At 35.9% G+C, this 22,894-nt stretch overlaps 1 pseudogene; it reads right to left on the reverse strand.

The window, feature by feature from the left end:
- Nucleotides 1–3,080: 3,080 nt before the first annotated feature.
- LOC141499390 (cyclic AMP-dependent transcription factor ATF-1 pseudogene) overlaps nucleotides 3,081–22,894 on the reverse strand; it is a 36,130-nt pseudogene continuing 16,316 nt past the window's right edge.

A 22,894-nucleotide genomic window follows, 5' to 3' on the forward strand; every position in this document is an offset into this window, starting at 1 on the left:
ATACTCAATGGGGAGAGGCTAGAGGCATTCCCAATAAGATCAGGGGTGAAACAAGGGTGCCCATTATCACCACTACTATTCAATATTGTATTAGAAATGTTAGCATCAGCAATTAGAGAAGAAAAAGAAATTAAAGGAATTAGAATTGGGAAGGAAGAGACAAAACTCTCACTATTCGCAGATGACATGATGGTCTACCTAGAGAATCCCAAGAAATCATCTAAAAAACTACTGGAAACAATTAGCAATTTTAGCAAAGTTGCAGGTTATAAAATAAACCCCCATAAATCCTCAACTTTCCTATATATGACTAGCTAGAAAGAGAAATCCCATTCAAAGTAACCTCAGACAGTGTAAAATACTTGGGAGTCTATTTGCCAAGACAGACTCAGAATCTTTTTGAAAACAATTATAAAACACTTCTTACACAAATTAAATCAGATTTAAATAACTGGGAAAATATCAACTGCTCATGGATAGGGAGAGCTAATATAATAAAAATGACAATTCTACCAAAACTAAACTAACTGTTTAGTGCCCTACCAATCAAAATTCCAAAAAATTACTTTAATGAGCTAGAAAAAATTGTAAGTAAATTCATATGGAGAAATAAAAAGTCAAGAATTGCCAGGAGCTTAATGAAAAAAAGAGCAAAGAAAGGTGGCTTAGCATTACCTGATTTAAAATTATATTATAAAGCATCAGTCATCAAAACTGTTTGGTATTGGCTAAGAAATAGAGTGGTGGACCAGTGGAATAGACTAGGTGTAAAAGCAGGAGAGGACTATAGTAATCTGCAGTTTGATAAACCCAAAGAGTCAGGCCACCGGGATAAAAACTCCCTCTTTGATAAAAACTGCTGGGATAATTGGAAGTTATTATGGAAGAAACTTAGATTAGACCACCTCACACCCTTTACCAAGATAAGATCCAAATGGTTACAGGACATAGACATAAAAAACAATACTATAAGCAAATTAGAAGATCAAGGACTAGTCTACCTGTCAGATCTATGGAAAGGGGAACAGTTTATGATTAAGGAAGAGTTGGAGAACATCACTAAAAACCAATTAGATGATTTGATTACATTAAATTAAAAAGTTTTTGCACAGATAAAACCAATGTAATCAAGATCAAAAGAAAAGTAGTAAATTGGGAAACAATCTTTACAACTAATGATTCTGACAAAGGACTCATTTCTAAAATATACAGAGAACTGAGTCATATTTTTAAAACAAAAAGCCATTCCCCAATTGACAAATGGTCAAAGGATACGCAAAGGCAATTTACAGATGAGGAGATCAAAGCAATCCATAGCCATATGAAAAAATGCTCTAAATCATTAATTATTAGAGAAATGCAAATTAAAGCTTCGATGAGGTACCACCTCACACCTCTCAGATCGGCCAGTATGACCAGGAAGGATAATGATCATTGTTGGAAGGGATGTGGGAAATCTGGGACACTATTGCACTGTTGGTGGAGCTGTGAACTCATCCAACCCTTCTGGAGAGCTATTTGGAACTATGCCCAAAGGGCAACAAAAATGTGCATACCCTTTGACCCAGCAATACCACTACTGGGTCTATACCCTGAAGAGATGAGGAAAAAGGGTAAAAACATTACTTGTACAAAAATATTTATAGCAGCCCTGTTTGTGGTGGCAAAGAATTGGAATTCCAGTAAATGTCCTTCAATTGGGGAATGGTTTAGCAAACAGCGGTATATGTATGTCATGGAACACTATTGTTCTATTAGAAACCAGGAGGGATGGGATTTCAGGGAAACCTGGAGGGATTTGCATGAAGTGATGCTGAGTGAGATGAGCAGAACCAGAAAAACACTGTACACCCTAACAGCAACATGGGAGTGATGTTCAACCTTGAAGGACTTGCTTATTCCATCAGTGCAACAATTGGGAACAATTTTTGGCTGTCTGAAAAGGAGAGTACCATCTGTATCCAGATAAGGAGCTGTGGAGTTTGAACAAAGTACAAGGACTATTCCCTTTAATTTGGAAAAAAAAACCCAGATGTCTTATAGTTTGATCTGGTTACCTTTGAGAATTCTGTTCTCTTTAAGCATATGATTTCTCTCTCATCACACCCAATTTGGATCGAGGTACAACATGGAAACAAAGTAAAGACTGAAGGAGTGGGGTGGAGTGGGGGGAGGGAAGCAAGATTGGGGGAAAACTGTAAAACTCAAATAATATCTTTAATAAAAATTTAAAAAAAAAGAAAAAAATAGTTGAAAACTCTCCTTACATGTAGTTGGAAAAATAAATTTATTTGAAAAAATCATTCAGTATCCTTCTCTTCTTTTTCCTCTTCTTCTTGAGTTAAAACTCATCCTGGTGTACAAATCAATCAAAAATCAAGAAAATAGTTACATTCTGAAATCTTAACAGCAATGTGACACAGTGGATAAAGTACCAGGCTTGGAATCAGGAAGACATGAGTTCAAATCAATCCTCAGACAGTTACTAATTATGGGACTCTATGCAAATCATTAAACACTGATTGCCTCAGTTTCCTCTTCTGTAAAATAAACTAAAGAAGGAAATAGTAAATAACTTCAGTATCTTTGTTAAGAAAACCCCAAATGGTGTCATGAAGAATTTAAAGTGACTGAAATGATTCAACAAGAAATTAATATGATAGTTCATTCAGAAACCCCAGAAGAATATTAGTAAATTACTGTAAATCCAGACTAACAGATATTCATCTTTTTAGTTTTTATATATCAACCATTAAGGAGGGGGTAGCTATTTGGCGCAGTGGATAGAGTACCGACCCTAGAGTCAGGAGTACATGGGTTCAGATCTGGTCTCAGACACTTCATAATTATCTAGCTGTATGGCCTTGGACAAGCTACTTAACCCCATTTGCCTTGCAAACAAAAAAAAAACATTAAGGAAAAAATAAATCTTTAAGACTGGAGCTTGTTGAGACCAAATTAACTCAGGATGTAGCTTAAATATATACCATTCCATGTATAACTTCATAATTTTCATAGTCACAATTTATTACATATATTATTCCTAAACTATAAGCAAATGTTTTTATTTCTATAGCATTCTAGAGTGGTATCTGTATTTTCATCAGTCTTATTTCTCCTTTCCACTGTGGATCATCTATTTAGTTTGACTGAGATGTCAGAATGGCTGGAGATATCATTCCTACACTCTGTGGAAGGTTAGTATTTGATAGTCTGGTATGTTCCTGAAAAGTCTGCATTATCTTTTGATGAAGCCTGTGAAACTATTTGGCTGCTAGGGCCAAATATCTGCTGTCTATCACATGTCTGCGCATTCAAAGAATTGTTGTCCTTTGTTGGACACTGCCTACATTTGTCATTTTTAATGCCCATAGCCCCTGTACTCTGTACGAGCCAGTTATACTCCATTTGGGGCAATGGTATCATTCTAGTAGATAGGATTTGGGATAGATGTAAATTTGACTGTTGAAACTCCGGGTCCCTTCTTTTCTCTGGTGTCTTCTGAAGAAAGCTCTTTCAAAATTTTTTCCATAAAATGGACATTGTACTAAAATTTCCAGAACTTTCTGTGAAGAGTTTATACTTTTAGATGAATTCTTATACTCTTCACTGCATAACCAGGATGATACCTACACTATCTACACTTGTAATGGTGTGGGTTACAAAAGATGACTAAGCAGTCTAGATGATCTTAGAAAGTACTTACTTTTGGGGCAGCTAGGTGGCTCAGTGGATAGAACACCGGCCCTGGAGTCAGGAGTACCTGAGTTCAAATCTGGCCTCAGACACTTAATAATTACCTAGCTGGGGCAAGCCACTTAACCCCATTGCCTTGCAAAAACCTAAGGAAAAAAAAAGAAAAAAGAAAAAGCAAGTACTTACTTTCCATAAAGGTGTATAACTGTCATTAATGACATTCCAAATTTGATGCTCTGGTTTCCTGAGAGGGAACATTCCTTCTCATTAGAATCAAGTTCCAAACTAAGGTCTCCCTACCTATATTCTCTCATGACCCTCCTCTGGGTGGAGTAGGTAGAATCAGAGCTAGGGGATAGTGAAGTAGGTCAACTTCTACAATCAGCCTGAAATCTGGATTTTTATCATTAATGAAAAAATTTTAAATCTCAAGAAAATTTTCCTTCAAGGACTATTAGTTGGCAGTATTTCATAATTTAGAGTTAATTGTTATCAATTTCAAATTTCAAATTTGAATTTGAATTCAGTTTCAAAGATCCATGTTGATACTTTCAACTCTTCATAACTATTTACTTTTAAATCACCTAAAAGCCAAATCAATTATTTCTGTTTTATCAACTTGAATCTATTCAAATACTTAACTGTCTATGTATCTTTATATATATATATATATATATATATATATATATATATATATATATATATCTTCTGTCTTTCTGTCTGTCCATCCGTTTCTCTGTCCATCTTTGTCTGTCTGTTTATCTATTCATCTGGTTATAAACCTGAACTAGTTAGAGAAATAGTAGCAATTGGTTAAATGCAGGCCACATTTCTATTGCTGTCTTTCTGTTTATCTATCTGGTTGTAAGCCTGAACAAGTTAAAAAATAGTATCATTTGGCTAAATATAGGCCACATTTCTGTCTATATTTAAATAATTGAACCATTTAGTAACTTTCATGTTACAGAGGTTAAAAGTGATGGTGATGGTGATGCATATTTTTAAGTTATATAATTTGGAATTGTATACAAAGAGCCATAAAACTACATATCCTTTGATTCAGCAATACCACTACTAAGTCTGTATCCCAGATATCAAAAAAGGGAAAAGATCTATTTACACAAAAAATATTTATAGCAGTTCTTTTTAATTGATATTTTGTTTTTCCAGATACATGTTATGAAAGTTTTTCAGCATTCACTATCTGTTACTTACAAGAAACACATATAAAAAGTAAGACAGACTTAGAATAAAAAAAGTCTGGAACAAAATTTACCTTGTATCACATGATTCCAAAAAGTCAGAATTGTAATCATAATGTTATGAGAAAAAATAAAAATTCATTTGGTCAAGGTTATTTATTAAGGGCTTATTATGTATCAGACATTATTCTGTAGGCTGAAGATACAAAAAGATGAAAATATCATCCCTGCCCTAAGGGAGCTCATATTCAAATGAAAGAGAAAGCTACCAAAAATACATATACAAAATCTATACAATGTAGTAAAAGACAATCTCAGAAGGAAGATACTGGCAGTGGCAAGGTGGTGGAGGGGTAGAGAAAGGCTTCCGGCAGAAAGTGAAAATTGAAATGAACTTTGAAGGAACACTAGACCACCCTCTTTCTACCTGCTCTATGGAATGAGACGTTTCATATGAATATTATCAGTATCATTTTTCTATGCAGGAAGTCAGGAGTCAGAAATGAAGCAGGAGGGCATTCTGGGCATGTTTCAGAATCAACGCACATGGTCAAATAGTATGGAGATGGTGAAGAAGTGGCATACTGAGCCTGGGTGAGATAAGGCTTTCTCGGAAAGTAGTATGTGCAAAAATCTCCTTTATTCTTCTAATCATGACAACTTACCCATCACTTGCTCAGCTTGAGATAAAATTAAAATGTGAACTGGTCTAGTGTTTATGCTGGGGAATGAGATTCCTTATCCAGTGAAATGAACTACAAAGAATCAAAGACTTCAGATTAAGATGTAGTGACAATTAAGAGATGCTTACCATGTCTCCATCTGCAGCACTGAGCAGGGCAGCTTCCCCAGTCTACTACCCTGCAGAAGTTCACATATATGCATGTTGCCCAGGTGTGAGAAATAGAGGTGGATGGCCCTATTTCCAGGAGGCATGAGACTGGTAAAGAAGAAAGTTATGGTAAACAATATACTTTACCCTATCTGCTGAGATTTAGAGGGGACTTCAAGATGCTCTGTCTATTCATGAGTTAACTGGCATGATAGACAATAATAATTAATAGTAAATGGCATTTTATAACTTATGTATTATATATAACAATTTTTATTACATAATATCATTCATATACCACTTTAAGGTTTGCAAAATACTTTATAAAATGATCTTATTTTATTCTTAAAAACCCGTGAAGTAATTATTATCAGTGTCCAGTTTTGAAGATGAAGAAATTTGGTTAAATTACTTGCCTAGGGCTATTCCACTATAATGTGTCTGAGGTCAGATTTAAACTCAGGTCTTCTTTACTTCAAATCTGGTGTTCTGTCCATTGTTCCTCTATCTCAGTTTTAGGATACTAGGAGGGAGAAAAAAATACTTTGAGCTAAAAAGATTGTTTTATGGAAAAGTGAAATATTTTGTAATTGTGTTGACCAGTCCTGACCCTGGAGAAGAGATGGAGAAATGTATGTCTTTCCTTTTTCTAGAGAGGAGGAAAACAGCAAAGTCACATGTTGCATCCTCTGTCAGACACAGTTAATGCATGGAATTGGGTATTTTTTGTTATTGCTGTTGCAAGACAATTAACAGTGGTAGTCGGGATAGATCAGGAAGTAACTGTGATGTATACACAAAAGTCATTAATAGAACTTTACACAATCAAATAATAAAACAAAATGATCACTTTGCATTTGAATTTGAAGCTACTAGGTGATTGTAATACTGCATCATTGTATGTCTCTCATACTTCCCTATTTTATCATGATTTTTAAGAATCTCTAAGGTATTTGGTTAATGAAATGACTGACTGTTATAAACAAGGTGTATCACACATAGAGAAGGGGTCAGTGGAAAAGAGTTGAGGGAAAACAGTGATAAGAGATGATGGACAAAACTCAAGAAATAGTAGTGGTTGGAGTGCTGTGTGTTTGCTGTACAGCCTGGAGAACACATCTCTGTTACCTGCTCTCTGTTTTAGGAGAAACAGGACTCAATGATCCTGCCTACTGACAGGATGAACTGTGACTTTTATCTGTGTACACTTGAACTACTCCCCACCCACCCCCAAGGAGACTGAAAGTTTTGCAAGCAGAAATTTTTTCTTTTCTTTGCTTTTCTTTTGTTTTCTTTTGTTTTGTTTTCCTTTTCTTTCTTTTCTTTTTCTTTTCTTTTTTCTCTTCTCTTCCCTTCTCTTCTCTTCCCTTCCCTTCCCTTCCCTTCCCTTCCCTTCCCTTCCCTTCCCTTCCCTTCCCTTCTCTTCTTCTTCTTCTTCTTCTTCTTCTTCTTCTTCTTCTTCTTCTTCTTCTTCTTCTTCTTCTTCTTCTTTTCTCTGCAAATATCCCTTTGGTCAATCATCATCAACATTGCTAATATTTATATAGCTCCAACCCTGTTAGGTGTAGGTGCTGTTAAGATCTCTACAGCTGAGAAAATTGAGGTAAAAAAAAAAAACTAAGGGACTTTCCTAGACATACAGCTAGATGTATTAGAGACATTATTTGAGTTTATTTCTTCCTGCCTCGAGTGAGATAGTATAAAGGGAGAAAAGTAGAGGGAACAGAACCAGCTATTAAGTTGCACCGTCATTAAGTAGCTTTGTCCTCCTTAGCAAAGGAGCACTATCATCTCATTGGGGGGGGGGGAGAAGAGTGAGTGAGAAATGTCTGAATTTAGGAAAGAGAGCGTGTCCAGGAGAAAAGGTGATTGACAGTGTCAAAGATCATGAACAGGTCAGATAGGAGGAGGATTGAAGAAGTTGTTAGATTTAGCCTTTATAAGATCACTGGCCACTTTGAAGAGATCAGTTTTAGCTGAATGATAATGTCAGAAACCACTTTGCTGAAGAGTTAGAAGAGAGTGAGAGAAGAGGAAGTGAAAACACTGATTGTAGATAGCTTTCTGAAGGAATTTAATCATGAAGAGGAGGAGAGAGATATAGGATGCCAGCTAAAGGGAATCCTCTGATATATGAACATTTTTTTTAAGGATATGGGACAAATGAGTCTATAGGCAATGGAGGAATGAGACAATAGAGAGGGAGAGACTGAAGATAAGAGAGGAGAATAGTAGTGTGGCCACAATTATAATATAAGGTATTAAAGTTAGAAGCCCTGAATTTGAATAATGACTTTTCCTTTAATAGCTACAATATATGATTTTGGACACATCATATCTTTTCTCTGAGCCTATTTTCTCCTTTTAAAAATGGGACTATTCGTTTACTACATAATAAGATTTTTTTCAAGGTTCAAATGAATTACTAGAAGGAAAGTGACTTGTAGTTGACATTCCCTTAAGTGTCATAATATATAATCATTATCCATTCTTGGGAGAGATCTTAGAAGATATCAGATTCAATCACTTCATTTTCCATTCTTGTATCAGAGAATTGTTGATTAAAGGAGGGAGAGATCTTAGAAGGTGACAGATGGAATCATTTTATTTTAAAGTTGAAGAAACTGAGGCCAATTTAGATTAAATACCTTGTACTGGGTCACACGACTAGCTAAATATATGAAGTATGATTAGAACTTGGGTCTTTTTGAATACTCAGTCAGCTAATTGCTCTTTCCCCCAAAACCTAATGGATGTGCTCAAAATCCATCCTGGGGCTAGATATACATATATATATATATATGTATATATATATATATATACATATATATATATATATATATAAAACCAGTTCACTATCTCAAATCAATGTTTGTTGAATGAATGAAGTAATTTAAGAGTACTGAAGGATTAATTAACACTTTATTTGACAAAAGCTTTGAATAAATCCTATATATCAATATGCTTTCTTTGACAAGATTTCAGAATAGAATGTATTTGATTTTGGAGAGAAGTCAGATTCTTTTCTTTTTGTGGCCTAAGAGCGTTTTTATGAGCCACTGAGCTCCCAGGCATGGGTTTCACATCTCTATCTCACTATTCTTTTTGGGGTTGTCACACAGTTCTGCTTTCTCTGACTTCTGCATTTTCATTTTATGAGGCTCTCTTAGAAGGGAATAGTGACATTTATGTTTTAATTTAAATACTGTATGTTGCAATAACCAGACAGCATGGAAGGTCAGATAAGTGCCCCTAGGTTGCATACTTCTGAAGGATGAGGTGGTTGAATTATGACAAGTACCAAGTTCCTTAGGGAGGGTTACTGCACTAGAAGAATGCTAAGACCCCACCAGACACAGAACTCAGGATCATCCTGTGTAGACTAGGAAAAAGGTCAGAGGCTAGAGTATTATAATAATCTAATCTGATCTAATCTCAAGTGCTAACTCATAGTAGAGGGATCAACTTGTATTACCCCAGAATACAGAATTAGGACCAATGGGTAGAAATGATAGGAAAAAGGAAGATCTGTTCTTGGTGTAGGAAGAGACCTGAGTTCATATCCTGGAGCCTGTACTTATTAGATTTTGGCCATGGACAAATCACTTCCTGAGAAGCATTTTCCTGTCTCTAAAACTAGTATAAGATTATTTTTCTCACAGAGTTCATATTTGAGGAAGCACTAACATATTTCTGAGAGATATTCTATTCAAACTGGATCAGCCAATAGATCTCTGGACTATTTCTTCATTTTGGTCCTGAGTGAGTGTCTTTCCCTCTCTTAACCCCTTCCTGCATTTACTTCCCTTTATATGTGCTATCTTCCTCAACTAGAATGTAAGTTGCTTGAGTACAGGGCTTTTCTTTCATTTAGCTTGAATTTGTAGTTCCAGCACTTAGTTCAGTGCTTGGCATATAGGAAGTGCTTCCTAATGGTGTTTTATATGTATATATGTATATCCTTTACCCAGACACATTGAAGAGGAGGGAGACAAAGATGGAAAGTTCTCTGAAAAGTTCTCTGTTTATTCAACCAAATATGAATGCTTAAATACCCTTTTTTCACTTCCAGTCCTGAGACATTCTCTACAAGTCAAACAATGTCGGGTGCTTGTGGACAGTAGACGTTAAAAGTTTACTTAGTACTCCCACACACAACAGACCCTTATGTGTGTTTATACATGTATGTAAATACATATATCTATACATATTCTCTCTTTCCTCTTTCCCTTCTCAATCCCTCCATATATATTATTCTTTTTTAAAAAATATTTTGATTTGATTTTCCAATTAGATGCAACTGTAGTTTTTACTACTCATTTTTGCAAGGTTTCGAGTTGTGCATTTTCTCCATCCCTTCCTTCTCTCTCTCTCCCCTTTCCCCAACAGAAAGCAATCTGATATAGATTCTATATTTATAATCATCTAAATATAGAACCATATTAATCATTATGAGAGAAGAATCATATCCAAAAAGAAGCAAAAAGACATTAGAGAGAAAAAATAACATAATACAAAAGTCAACTTTTTAAGATTCATTTAAGGCCCACACTTACTTCTCTGGATATGGGTGTTATTTTCCATTGTCTTTGATTATTGTAGTGCTGAAATGAACAAGTCTATCATGGTTGATCATCATCCCATGTTTTGTTAATGTGTATAATGTTCTTCTACTTCTGCCCATTTCACTCAACATGAATTCATTCAAGTCTTTCTAGGCTTTTCTGAAAAGAATAATGGTGTTACATCAGCCATTCCCCAATTGATGGACATTCCCTAAATTTCTAATTTTTTACTATGACAAAAAGAGCTGTTATGAATATTTTTGTACATGTGTGATTTTTACCCTTTTCTATGATCTCTTTAGGATACAGATTCAGTACTGGTATTCCTGGATCAAAGGGTAAGCACATTTCAACTCTTAGGCTCTATGATAGAGACATAATATATAATAGATGATGGACAGACAGACAATCAGACAGACAGATATAGATTAGTTAGATAGGAAGATAGATGATGGATAGATAGATAGATAGATAGATAGATAGATAGATAGGAAACTAAAGAGATACTCAGAGACTATCTGGCCCAGCTTTTCCCTTCTTCTTCTCTCCCAATTTTACAGTTTATAATACTTGAGGTAATACTTGAGCATGGATCTCAGAATTCATTAAGTACAACCTCCAGAAATTACCAATGAAGTAAGTCCAACCCAGAGATCCAAGAAACTTGACCCAAGTTCCAAAAGAAGTATGTGTCAAAGGCAGGATATGAATGCAGATCATCTCCTCCAAATCTACAGATAACATTTTATTTTCACTGAGTCATATTGCTCCTCAGAATCAAAAGAGATGCAGAAATTTTCTTTAAGTCCAGTACCTAGATAGCTAGGTGATAGGGATAGAAAGACTAAAAATGAAATGTTTCCTCTCAACCAGGAGCTTACATTCTACTTGAAGAGGGGAGATACAGCATGCAAGCAAATAGGAAATGGTGTGCTGGAGCTACCTCTAATTTGGGAGATTCTATCATCTTTTCAATGAGATCACATCTGAAGTAAGCAATTGCTACAAATCAGAGCTTAATAAATGTTTTTAATTGTTTAGTCTTAAGAAAATGTTAATGATACAAATTAAACTTTAAAAGTATGTGTGTGTGTGTGTGTGTGTGTGTGTGTGTACAATGTTTTCATCCCTACATGCTGATTTTTAGATACTTCCCAGCATGGCCCTTGCAAGCAAGTATATACAAAGCATATGTAAAATGATGCAACTTAATTTGAAGAAGGAGAGAGCTCTGACACCTAAAGGAAGATGTCTTTTATAAGATGTGGCAACTGAATTGAGCTTTGCAGGAAGATAGGAAGTTCAAAAGACAGAGATAAGGAGGGAAGGTATTCCAGACAAAGATTACCTATAAAGAAGCAGAAGAAGGAGATGTAATACAATGTATAAGAAGCAGCTTAGTAAGGCAATTCAACTGTTCAAAAGTATCAAACATTGTAGAGAGGTTAATGAAGATAAGGACTCTAAAGCATTGCATTAACAACCAAAATGTTACTGGAGACTTTTGAGACAGTAATTCTAAGAAACTGGTGGAACTGAATCCTGCATTTCAGACTGTTTAGGAAATAGTTTGGTGAAGAAGTAGAATCATGATGTGGATATCACTTTTTTTGAGAAATATGGCTATGATATAATAACACTTCACAATTTACAAAGAATTTTTCTTAAAAATGTTCATCATTTTATGGATGGGGAATCTGAGACAGAGAAGTTGTGATGACACACAACTAGTAAGCTTTAAAAAAGGATTTCTGCTTAGGAGCTCTTGGATCCAGATACAATTCTCTTTTCATGACACTATATTTCCTTTCTAAAGGTATAGAGACAGAAAGAAAGTGTGTGTGTGTATGTGTGTGTGTGTGTGTGTGTGTGTGTGTGTGTGTGTGTGTGTGTGTGAGAGAGAGAGAGAGAGAGAGAGAGAGAGAGAGAGAGAGAGAAGAGAGAGAGAGAGAGGAGGGGGGAGAGTCGTTCACTGAAACAGAGATTATAATAGGAAGGTAGATAATAGAAAGGCAGTAAGAGAGATGAGAGGAAGGAATGGAGTTGTAATTGGAAGGGACAACAAGATGAAAGGAGGGCTTTTTATTTTTCTGTCCTCTCCCCTTTCTTTTATAAGATAGTCATACATATAGTTGAAGGCAGAGAGTAGAGAATTTGAGGGACTAATTAAAGATGCTGACAAGGGAGGGAATAATTGAAGGACAATACCCCATGGTGGTTAGGAGAAAAGAGGGCACAAAGAGGAAAAAAGGGAGAACTCTGTGAGAAAGGAACAAAGAAATGGAGGAGAGGTGAAGAGATTTGAATAGGCTGAGGTGAGAAGATAAAGGCACTTAAGTTTGCGATCCCAATTCCTTCCTTAAGTAGGGACTGCCAGCAGAGAAGAAGGAGAAAGGTGATGTTTGGGAGTTTGAGAAGAATGTAGACAACTTGGAATGACCATCTGAAGGAAAAAAATTGGAAAAATCAGAATTAACAATCAATGATTAAGACTGCCAAGAAGCATTTTGAGACCTTCCTCAATTGTGGGCCAGATAAACATAGAATATAGATCTGATATTTTTTGGTAATACTCTGAGGTCTGAGAGAAGAGTCATGGATAATGGTTAAGATAACGTGAGATTGGCCACAAATAAAGAACTGGAAGGGATTTAGAGGTAATTTCTTCCAAATCCTTCATTCTATACATAAGGATAATAAGGCCAAGAGAGATCAAGTGACTTGCTCAAATAAGATCACACAGGAAGTAAATGAAAGAGTTGATTTAACCAGGACCTCTGACTCCAAATCCTATATGCTTTCTACTTAGCCCACCGCCTTTCAGAATGTTTGACACATAGTAAGGACTTAATATACATCAGCTGATTGATTTGATATTAAGAGGATGAGGGAGGATCAATGAAGAAATCAGTAAAGTCGCTGACCATGGTACATCAGGACAAGGAGTTCTCTCTCCCAAAGGAGATAAATTGGGAGCAATCTAATAACTATTGTCATGGATGCATTCTATTGTTATTGACATTATAGCTCTCAAATTCTAGCAAAATTATTATATACACTCAATTATTATCCTTGTAAAAGTCTGAAAGGTGATGAAACAGGGAAGAATCTCCAACATTTTCCTCTGAAGTGTATTACATTCAGAGTGACAAAGTACCCATATAATGGCCTCTCAGTGAGGTGAAACCTTTCTCCCCAGAGGGCACTTTGTTGCTGGTGCTCACAGCTTGTCATGATTGTCTCCAGGGATCAAACTACCACCAAAGTCTTTGCCCACCAGGACTGGCTCTTTTCTCTCTTTGTTCGGCCTTTTGATCAGTGGCAGCTGAGCTCAGCATCAGTTCTCTGAGACCTCTTCTGATGTTTTCAAAGGTTCAAAAGTAATTTGGGGCTTTTGTGTGCAAGGCCATAGGTTCAGGGAGCATTTTTATAGGTGGAGGGGGAGTTAATTAGACCCAATCATCATTTTGCAAGTTCCCCACTATTTCAAAGTCTTCAAGGGGAGCTACTTATCTGTTAGCAGGCATTGCTGCAGCTATACAAATCACTAGTTTGGGGAATTTCCTATGGAGGGTGAGAAGAATTGTGGCCTTTTAAATTCTACCATGCACTAAAGTATATGATTCACAGAAACCCAGGATCTTGGGATTGGAATGGACCTCAAAAGACATTTAATTCAAAACATACCTGATCAGGAATCCCCTTTGCTGCACTCCCCTATCCCCTTAGTAGAATGTAAATCCCTTAAGGGAAAGGATTGTTTTTCCATAAGTCTCTATATCCTTACCTCTTAGAACAATATCTTACACTTAGCAAGTGCTTAATTATACTCATATCAATTATCCAGGAAAGCGTTACTTGAAGACCTCTCTCAATATGGAACTCTTTAACTCCTAAAGCAATCTATTACATTTTGGGACAATTTTGACTATTAGGAAATTTTCATTATAACAAGCCAAAATCTGTTTCCCTTTAACTTATACCCACTGGTCCTAGTTCTGCCTCCTGGGGTCCAATAGAATAAATTTAACTCCTCATCCTCATGACAACCTTCTAATATTTGAAGACATCTGTAATGTTACTCTAATCGACCTACAATCTTTCCCTTTTTGAATGCTTTTAGTACCTCACCTAGCATGTGCTCCAGTCCCCTTGCCATCCTACTTTCTCCCTTTTGAAAAGGTTTCTATTTACTAATATCCTTTCTAAAATGTGACACTCAGAACTCTTTGCATTAAACTATTTTTTTAGGTTTTTGCAAGGCAATGGGGCTAAGTGGCTTGCCCAAGGACACACAGCTAGGTGATTATTAAGTGTCTGAGGTCAGATTTGAACCTAGGTACTCCTGACTCCAGGGCTGGTGTTCTATCCACTGCACCACCTAGCTGCTCCTGCATTAAACTATTTTTAAGCCATGAAGAAGATCCTGTTTAATATTGTTTTTCTATCATGGAATATACTTCACAAATAAATTTCCAATTATAGCTACAAATGACCCTCAATGTATTCTAATTCATCATATAGATAATATACTTATTGATCTAAAAGATCCCTATGCCTACAGTTATAATATTCCTATGGTAACTGATATATTTAAAAATCTAATAATATGAATAATATGTACTTAAATGCTCTTTCCAACTAAGAAAGGAGTTAGCAATCATTATTAATACCCTATATTTATTGCCAGTTTTGCAGGAAAATGTGAAAATCACAACAAGTTGGGAGCTTGTGTATAAAAACTGAATAGAGCTAGTTAGGAAACAGCAAAATAAAGGAGAAAATTCACTGGATAAGAAATCAGATGGTGTGAGTTCTTGTGTAGTGGTGTCATGTATAAACTATGTACATGGTCCTTGGCCATTAGCAAATGACTTAAGATTTCTGATTCTCATTTTTCCAATCTATATAATGTAGACAACAGGCTGGTCATATATAGATTTGGGAGTCATTGACACAAATATATAGATAATTAGGTTTATAGAAGGATAATTAAGATATACAGAAAGATGATAGAAAGATGCTTATTAAGAACATGCTATATTGTGAGTCACTGTGTTTAGTGCTTAGAATACATATACAGCAAAGGAGATTTTATATATATATATATATATATATATATATATATATATATATATATATATACACACACACACACACACACACACACACACACACACATACCTTCAAGAACTTGACTTAGAGAAAGACAACATACAAAAAGGAAGATGGAAAGAGGTTGTCATGGGCACCTCTCCATGAGGATTGGTTCCAGGTGAGAAGGGAGTGATGCCTAGAGAGTAATTTGAATGAGAAGTGAAGTGAGCATGGCTGGGGCAACTCATAAAATGGCAATTAAGAGGACATAAACATCTTGAATAGGGAGTCTAGAAGACATATAAGCTCAATTTATCTAAGACTGACCTCACTGAATTTCTCCTTAAATCCCCTCTGCCTCCAAACTTCCCTATTTCTGTCAAGAGTACCACCAATTTCCCAGTCTCCCAGGATGATAATTTACATGTCACCTTCAATTCCTTACTTTCTTTCACCCCTTATCCAACTCATTGCCAAATCCTTTCAATTCTTCTTTCATAATATCTCTCATATGTTACTTTCTTTCCTTTGATACAGATCCCACCCTGATTCAGGCCTTCATCACCTTAGGTTTGTAGCATTACAACAAACTGCTTTTTGGTTTGCCTTCCAATAATCTCTATTCACTCCAATCTATCCTCTAGTTAGATGCTTTTTATACTTTGGTCTGACCATGATATTACCATATTCAACAAACTATAATGACTCCCTATTTCCTCTGGAATCAAATACAAAATTTTCTATTGGTCATTTAAAGGTCTTTGTGAACCTAGCTTCATCTGTCTTCTAGTTGTCTTCTACCTCACATGCACCTCCTTCCTTTCCTCCTCCCTCTCCCACATGTAGCTTGATCTAGTGACATTGGCTTCCTGTTTATTTCCTAAAAAAGTGTCTATCTCTCAGATCTTGCTATTCCCCCCCCCCCAAAAAAAAAGTTCATTTCTTTGGTCAATGTCTTTGACAGTCCTCCATTCCTGGAATACTTTTTCTGATCATCCCTGCCTCCAGGCATTCCTGGTTTTCTTTAAATACCAATTAAAATCCCAACTTCTATAAGAAGCTCTCTTATTCATCTTAATTTTAGTCTCTTTCCTCTTAGGAATTATTTTCTGTTTTTCCTGGATATAATTGCTTGCATGTTATCTCCCCCAAAAGACTGTCTTCTGCCTTTCTTTGTATTCCCAACACAGTACAAGATTGTCACAAAAAAGATAATTCCTAAATATTTGCCGACTAACTTTGGTCCTGGCCAAGAAGATAACCCTTTGTATCAGAAACTCCCTTTGGACACAAAGGACTCAGGGTACATTTTGGAAATTTTTCACCAATCTGGCTTTTTACCTGTAGTAACATCTCATATTCTCCCAAGGTTGACCACCAGCTTCCCTTAAATTTATCTAGATATTCTGGATCAAACAAAAAAAGAGTTTTTTTGTGGACAAACAATAACACAGAAAGGGCTTGTGTCAAATCCATAGAGTTGAGACAGTCCCAGTATAATCATCACCAATTAATTCCTTTTCCTTGTACAAACTTTTGACTTAAAATACTGCCCTGGTTAAAGCATCAGTAATAGAGAAGTCTGGGATCCTGTCTTCTACATCTTTGTCTTGTGCATTATTGCTCTTTTGCTGGTACCTGTGGATACTTTTCCTGTCTGTTGTCCCTATCTCCTGTAATCAATAGATGACTTGTTTCCTTTCCACTATTGTCCCTTATTCTTCCTCTAGAGATTATTCCAGCTATTGAACATGGGATTAAAGGAAAGTCCTAAATGACAGTACTCTCATGTCTCCAGTATCAGAAAAGTTCTTGGCTATTATACCTTCTCTTGTTTTGTACCCATGATGTTTGTCTTTTGTTCTCAAAGAAGACCATGACATCAGGGATATGATGCCATGACATGCATGTGAATTGGATTTGAGTGAGGGAAGTGATGTACTAAGTCACCAGCGTTATTCTCTCCAGTGGTCAGAAAGGAATCAGTATACCTGGAGATGGCATTGAATACAAGACAATAGAGTTAAGTGATTTCCTCAAGGTCACACATCTAGTGGATGTCAGGTATCTGAGGTCAGATATGAATTCAGTCATCCTGACTCCAGGATTGGTGCTCTATATATTATACTATTTAGATTCTTTTGTTTCCATATCCTTCAACTCATTTTCTATACAAAGAGACTTTCCATGTGGCCAAGAGAATCTCACTTTCTTGGTATTCTCTGATTTCTTTTCATCACTCTCTTGATCTTCTCTGATTTTCTTTTACCATTTTCTTGGTCTCCCCCAAAGTTTTTTTTTTTTTATTTTATTTTCTCTCTTCCTTGGCACTTGAATGCTTTCTTGAGTTATATCTTCCACTGAGGCTTTTGGGATTTAGAAATCCATTTTCTCTCTTTGTTTTTAACAGCTCTGATATTCATTACAGGAAGCTAAGCTTTCTTATGTAAATCCCAGGATATTTCTTGAAAAAGAAAAATGGAAGTGCTAGAGCTAGTAGCTACTCCCAAAAAAGAGTACTCTTTATTCAGAAATAGAGATACAACTCCATTCCAATGGTGATGACTTGTATCTCTGATATATAGAAAAGGGATTAGATATATCCTTTGTTCCTCCAGAAGATATATATAGGACCAGTGGGTTAAAGTTACAGTAAATATTCTTTTGGTTCATTATAAAGAAGAACTTTTCTAATTTTACTACTAGGTAGTACTGAATGCTATTCTGGATGATCCTATGTTCACTCTGGTATTTAGCACACATTCTGTGTGTATGTAACTGTTGATTAAGGGCAGTGCTCTGTAGAGTGACCAGAGTCAGCAACTTTATATTCCTTATCTTTTCCATTCTCTGTGGAGTAGCACTGACTCATTGTCCAAGGGTATGTGAATTCCTGGACCTGCCCAAATAAGATTGGCTTTGAGACTTTTACACTAGAGAAAAACTATCACCTTTTGAACTAGCTGTACTTTAATTGATGCTAGTGCTGTGACCTTGACATGATATAAGCTATACAAAGAAGCAAATAGGTATTCTTAGATGCTGCAAAAATAGTTTATTTAGTATAATTACTAAGTAAACAATGAGAACACTAATGCAAACCATATAAATATAAGCCAAATGATGCTTTTTTTTTCCTATGTCTCAGACCCCAGTCTCATTTGGTAGATTGACCTGGATCCAAGTGTTCTAGGTTATATTGAAATATATATTAGATTTTAGCCCCCCATACCTGCTCTAATTGTACTCCCTTTTGTTCAGGCAAAGAACTGAGGGTAACAAAACTAAAGGAACTTTCATCATTGAATTCATGGAACTGAAAATGGAATTGGGATATTCATTCAATTCTGGAGTGGAATTTTTTCTTTGATTTTTTTGAATTTTATTTTTTTCCCCCTAATCTCACTTCCCTTTCCCCCCAGACCCCACAGAAGCCAGTCTTTCCATTGTTTCCATGCTATACAATGATCAAAATTGAATGTGTTGAGAGAGAAATAATATCCTTGAGGAAAAAATAAACTATACGATATAGCAAAATTACATAAGCTAACTTTTTTTTTTAATTAAAGGTTATAGTCTTTGGTCTTTCTTTGAACTCCACAATTCTTTCTTTGGGTGTACATGGTATTCTCCATAACAGATACTCTAAAATTGTCCCTGATTGCTGCACTGATGAAATGAGCAACTCCATTAAGAATGATCATCAACCCAATGTTGCTGTTGCTCTGTACAATATTCTTCTGGTTTTGTTCATCTCACTCCACATAAGTTCATGCAAACCCTTCGAGGTTTCTCTGAATTCCCATCCCTCCTGGTTTCTAATAGAATAATAGTATTCCATAATGCACATATATCACAATTTGTTCAGCCATTCCCCAACTGATGAATATACATGGACTGGAATTTTAAACTACATGAAAAATTGGTTTTTAACATTCATTTTTCAGTATGAGTTTGAGTTCCACATTTTCCCCTCCTTTCCCTCCATTCCCCCCCTCACCTTGGCAGTGAGTAATTTGAAATAGGTTGTACAAAGAACTATGTTAAAGATATTTCCATATTATTCATGTTGTGAAAGAAGAATCAAAACAAAAGGAAAAAAGCTACAAGAGAAAAAACAAAGTATAAAACAAATTTTAAAAATGGAAAATAGTACTCTTTGGTCTGCATTTAAACTCTATAGTTCTTTATCTGGATAAGTATGATATTTTCCATCACAAGTCCTTTAGAATTATATTTGATCATTGTACTCCTAAGGAGAGCTAAATCTATCATCATAGTTGATCAACAACAGTGTTGTTGTTGCTGTGTACAATGTTCTGGTTTGGCTCACTTCATTCTGCATCAGTTCATGTAAGTCTTTTCTGAAGTCCTTTTATGATTTCTTACAGAGAAATAGTACTTGAACACAGTTATTCCCCCAATTGATGAACAACCTCTCAATTTCCAATTCTTTGCCACCACAAAAAAAGCTGCTATAAACATTTTTGTCCATGTGGGTCTTGCCCCCTTCTTATGATCTCTTTGTGTTAGAGACATAGAGATTCAGAGCATTTTTTTCTTATGACTATAGATAGCTTTAGTTTCTTCAGCTGAAAACTGCTCATAGTCTTTGAGCATTAATCAATTGGGAAATAACTTGTACTCTCATAAATTTGACTCAGTCCACTATATATTCTAGAAATGAGTCCTTTTTCAGAAATGCTAACTGTAAAAATTGTTTTGGAGTTGAATTTCTGATGTTGTGAAGAAGAGAACTCAGGAAGGTTGGTACTTTCACTGATATTGATCATCTAGTAAAAAGCAAGGACTTAAAGACTTCTAACCTCTGCTAACCCATTGTGAAGAATTGTGAAGAATTGTGACTGGGCTAAACTTCCAGCCCCAACCAAGACATGCATCATTTGCATCTGTTATTATCCCTGGCATCCCTTATTCTTTCCAACTTCGAGTATGTATCTCTTTCACAATCTAAGGTTCCCCTGCTCCTATACCAGTTGGGAGGGTAGCCTCAGAATAAGTTTGAATTGGAAGTTATAATTAGAACTAACTGACAATAGAATAGTCTGATTTGTAAGGTGATACTTTCTGAAGTTGCTTTAGAGGAGGCTTGATAACTGTTATGTAGGTTATGGATGAGAATCCCTGCACTCAATAGGGGTGGGACTAAATGTTCTCCAAGGATTCTTCTGCCTTAGCATTCAGTAATTCTATTTACTTCATTGAATGGTTATAAGAATCACACAAGAATGCTTGTTGAATAGGTTGTTTTTGTTATATTTCAATAGGGAAGATAATATTTAAAATAGTTAAAAAGTTCTAGAAGGGGTGGAGGGAAGTGAGGGAGACTATTTGGCATGAATCAGTGATGGAGAAAGTCCTGTAGAGGTGAGTCAGCAGTGCATCCTGATGAGGGATGAAGACATCTTTGACCTGGGCCTCCTCTTAAATTGGAAATTCTAAGAGGAGCTTGTCAATTAGAGGATGAGGTCTCAGGGATGGAGGAAACAGCCAATATGAAAAATAGTGGAGGAGTGGAGTGAGTTTCCAAAGTGGAGAGTTTCCTATGGACTAGTTGAGAAAGTCTTGTGGAGACTGCCAACAGTAAAAGGGGGGTACTATTAAATGTTTTCAATAAGCAGTTTCCCAGACAACTCTTTAAGACTATATATTTTGAAGAAGTTGTCAACCAACATTAATAGGAATTTCCTTGTTGGGAATTCCATACATTTATGAAATAATAAGTCTAGTAGCGTCATCATCAATGACAAAAGCAACAGCAAAAGTAGCAACAACAACCCTAACTGATGTTGCTATCATTTCTGTTATCCATTACTTATTTTTCATGATCAATTATGATCAAGAATGAATTTTTTCAATTGTATCCTAATTTTTTCCTGAATTCTAGCTTTGAACTTATCTTTGTCTTACTTCTTCAATTTGGTAGCCTAACTACAGTATGTAGAGAGAGAAAAGTGATTCTGGGATAAACTCATCTAGTGATATTTGAAAGTTTTCCTGTCTTAAAATAATATCAGCTTCATTTGGTTGTGATTATTTACTATTCATCTTATCCATAAAATAGCATTTTTATTGAAATATTTCTCATAGATATAAATATTTATTTTTTTAAAATTAATTTATTTACACATTACTAAAATATTCTTGTAAGAGTAAACATAATACCCCCTCCCCCCACAAAAATATAAACCTCATGAGAAATAAAGTGAAATAAAAAGGAAAAGAAATGTTTCAATCTGTGTTCTGATACCATCAGTTCTGTCTCCTGTGGATCACCTTTATCATCAGTCCATCACAGAAGTTACTTCCATATTTTTCCATAGTTGCTGTTGCTGATTGTAATTCCCTCTATCCATTCCTCCCCAGTACCATCTATTATATTTTTTCTCTCCTTTCAGTCAGTCCCTCTTCAAAAATGTGCTGTGGGGCAGACCAGTGGCACAGCAGACAGAGCATCAGCCCTGGGGCCAAGAGGCCCCAGGCCTACATTCCACCCCAGAGACCACTTGGCCCTGTGGTCCCGGACAGGCCACCCAATCCCACCACCTTGCAAAAAGTAAAAAAGAAAATGTGTCATATCTGACTATTCTGTCCTATGATCTACCCTCTCCTCTATCACCCACATCCCCTTCCCCTCCTCCTGTTCCCCTTCTCTCCTTTTTCTTCTAGATTTCTATACCCTATTGACTGTGTATGCTGTTTCTTCTGAGTCATTGTGAATGAGAATAAAGGCTCCCTCATTCTCCCTCACCTCCCCCCTTCCATACCATTGCAAAAGCTATTTCTTGACTCTTACATGAATATCTTAGTCTATTCTACCCCCTCCTTTCCTTTTTTCCAATATTTTCTCATATTTCTTTTTCACCCACTGACTCCATTTTTACACTTCAAATTCAGCTTCCTTCTGTGCCTTATCTATATAAGCTCCTTCCAACTACTTTAATAAATGAGAAAGTTTATATGAGTATTATCAGTATCATCTTTCCATGCAGGAATACACATAGTTCATCATCATTAAGTCCCACATAATTTACCCTTCTCATTCACCCTCTCTATGTTTCACCCGAGTCCTGTACTTGAAGATCAAACTTTCTGTTCATCTCTGACTGTTTTCAATTGGAACATTTGAAATTTGTGTTTCCTTGAAAGTGCATCTTTTCCCCTGGAAGAGGATGTTCAGTTTTGCTGAGTAATTGATCCTTGGTTGCATTCCAAGCTCGTTTGCCTTCTGGAATATTATATTCCCAGCCCTTTGAGAGCTTAATGTACATGCTGCTAAGTCCTGTGTGATCTTGACTGTAGCTCCATGATATTTGACTTGTTTCCTTTTGGCTGCATGTAATCTTTTCTCTTTGACTTGGGAATTCTGGAACTTGGCTATAATATTCCTAAGGGTTGTTTTTTTTTCTTTCGGATCTCTTTCCAGGGGAGATTGAATTCTCTCAATTTCTGTTTTACCCTCTGCTTCTAGGATATCAGGG

This window comes from Macrotis lagotis, chromosome X (genome assembly GCF_037893015.1).
Source record: "Macrotis lagotis isolate mMagLag1 chromosome X, bilby.v1.9.chrom.fasta, whole genome shotgun sequence".
NCBI lineage: Eukaryota > Metazoa > Chordata > Mammalia > Peramelemorphia > Peramelidae > Macrotis > Macrotis lagotis.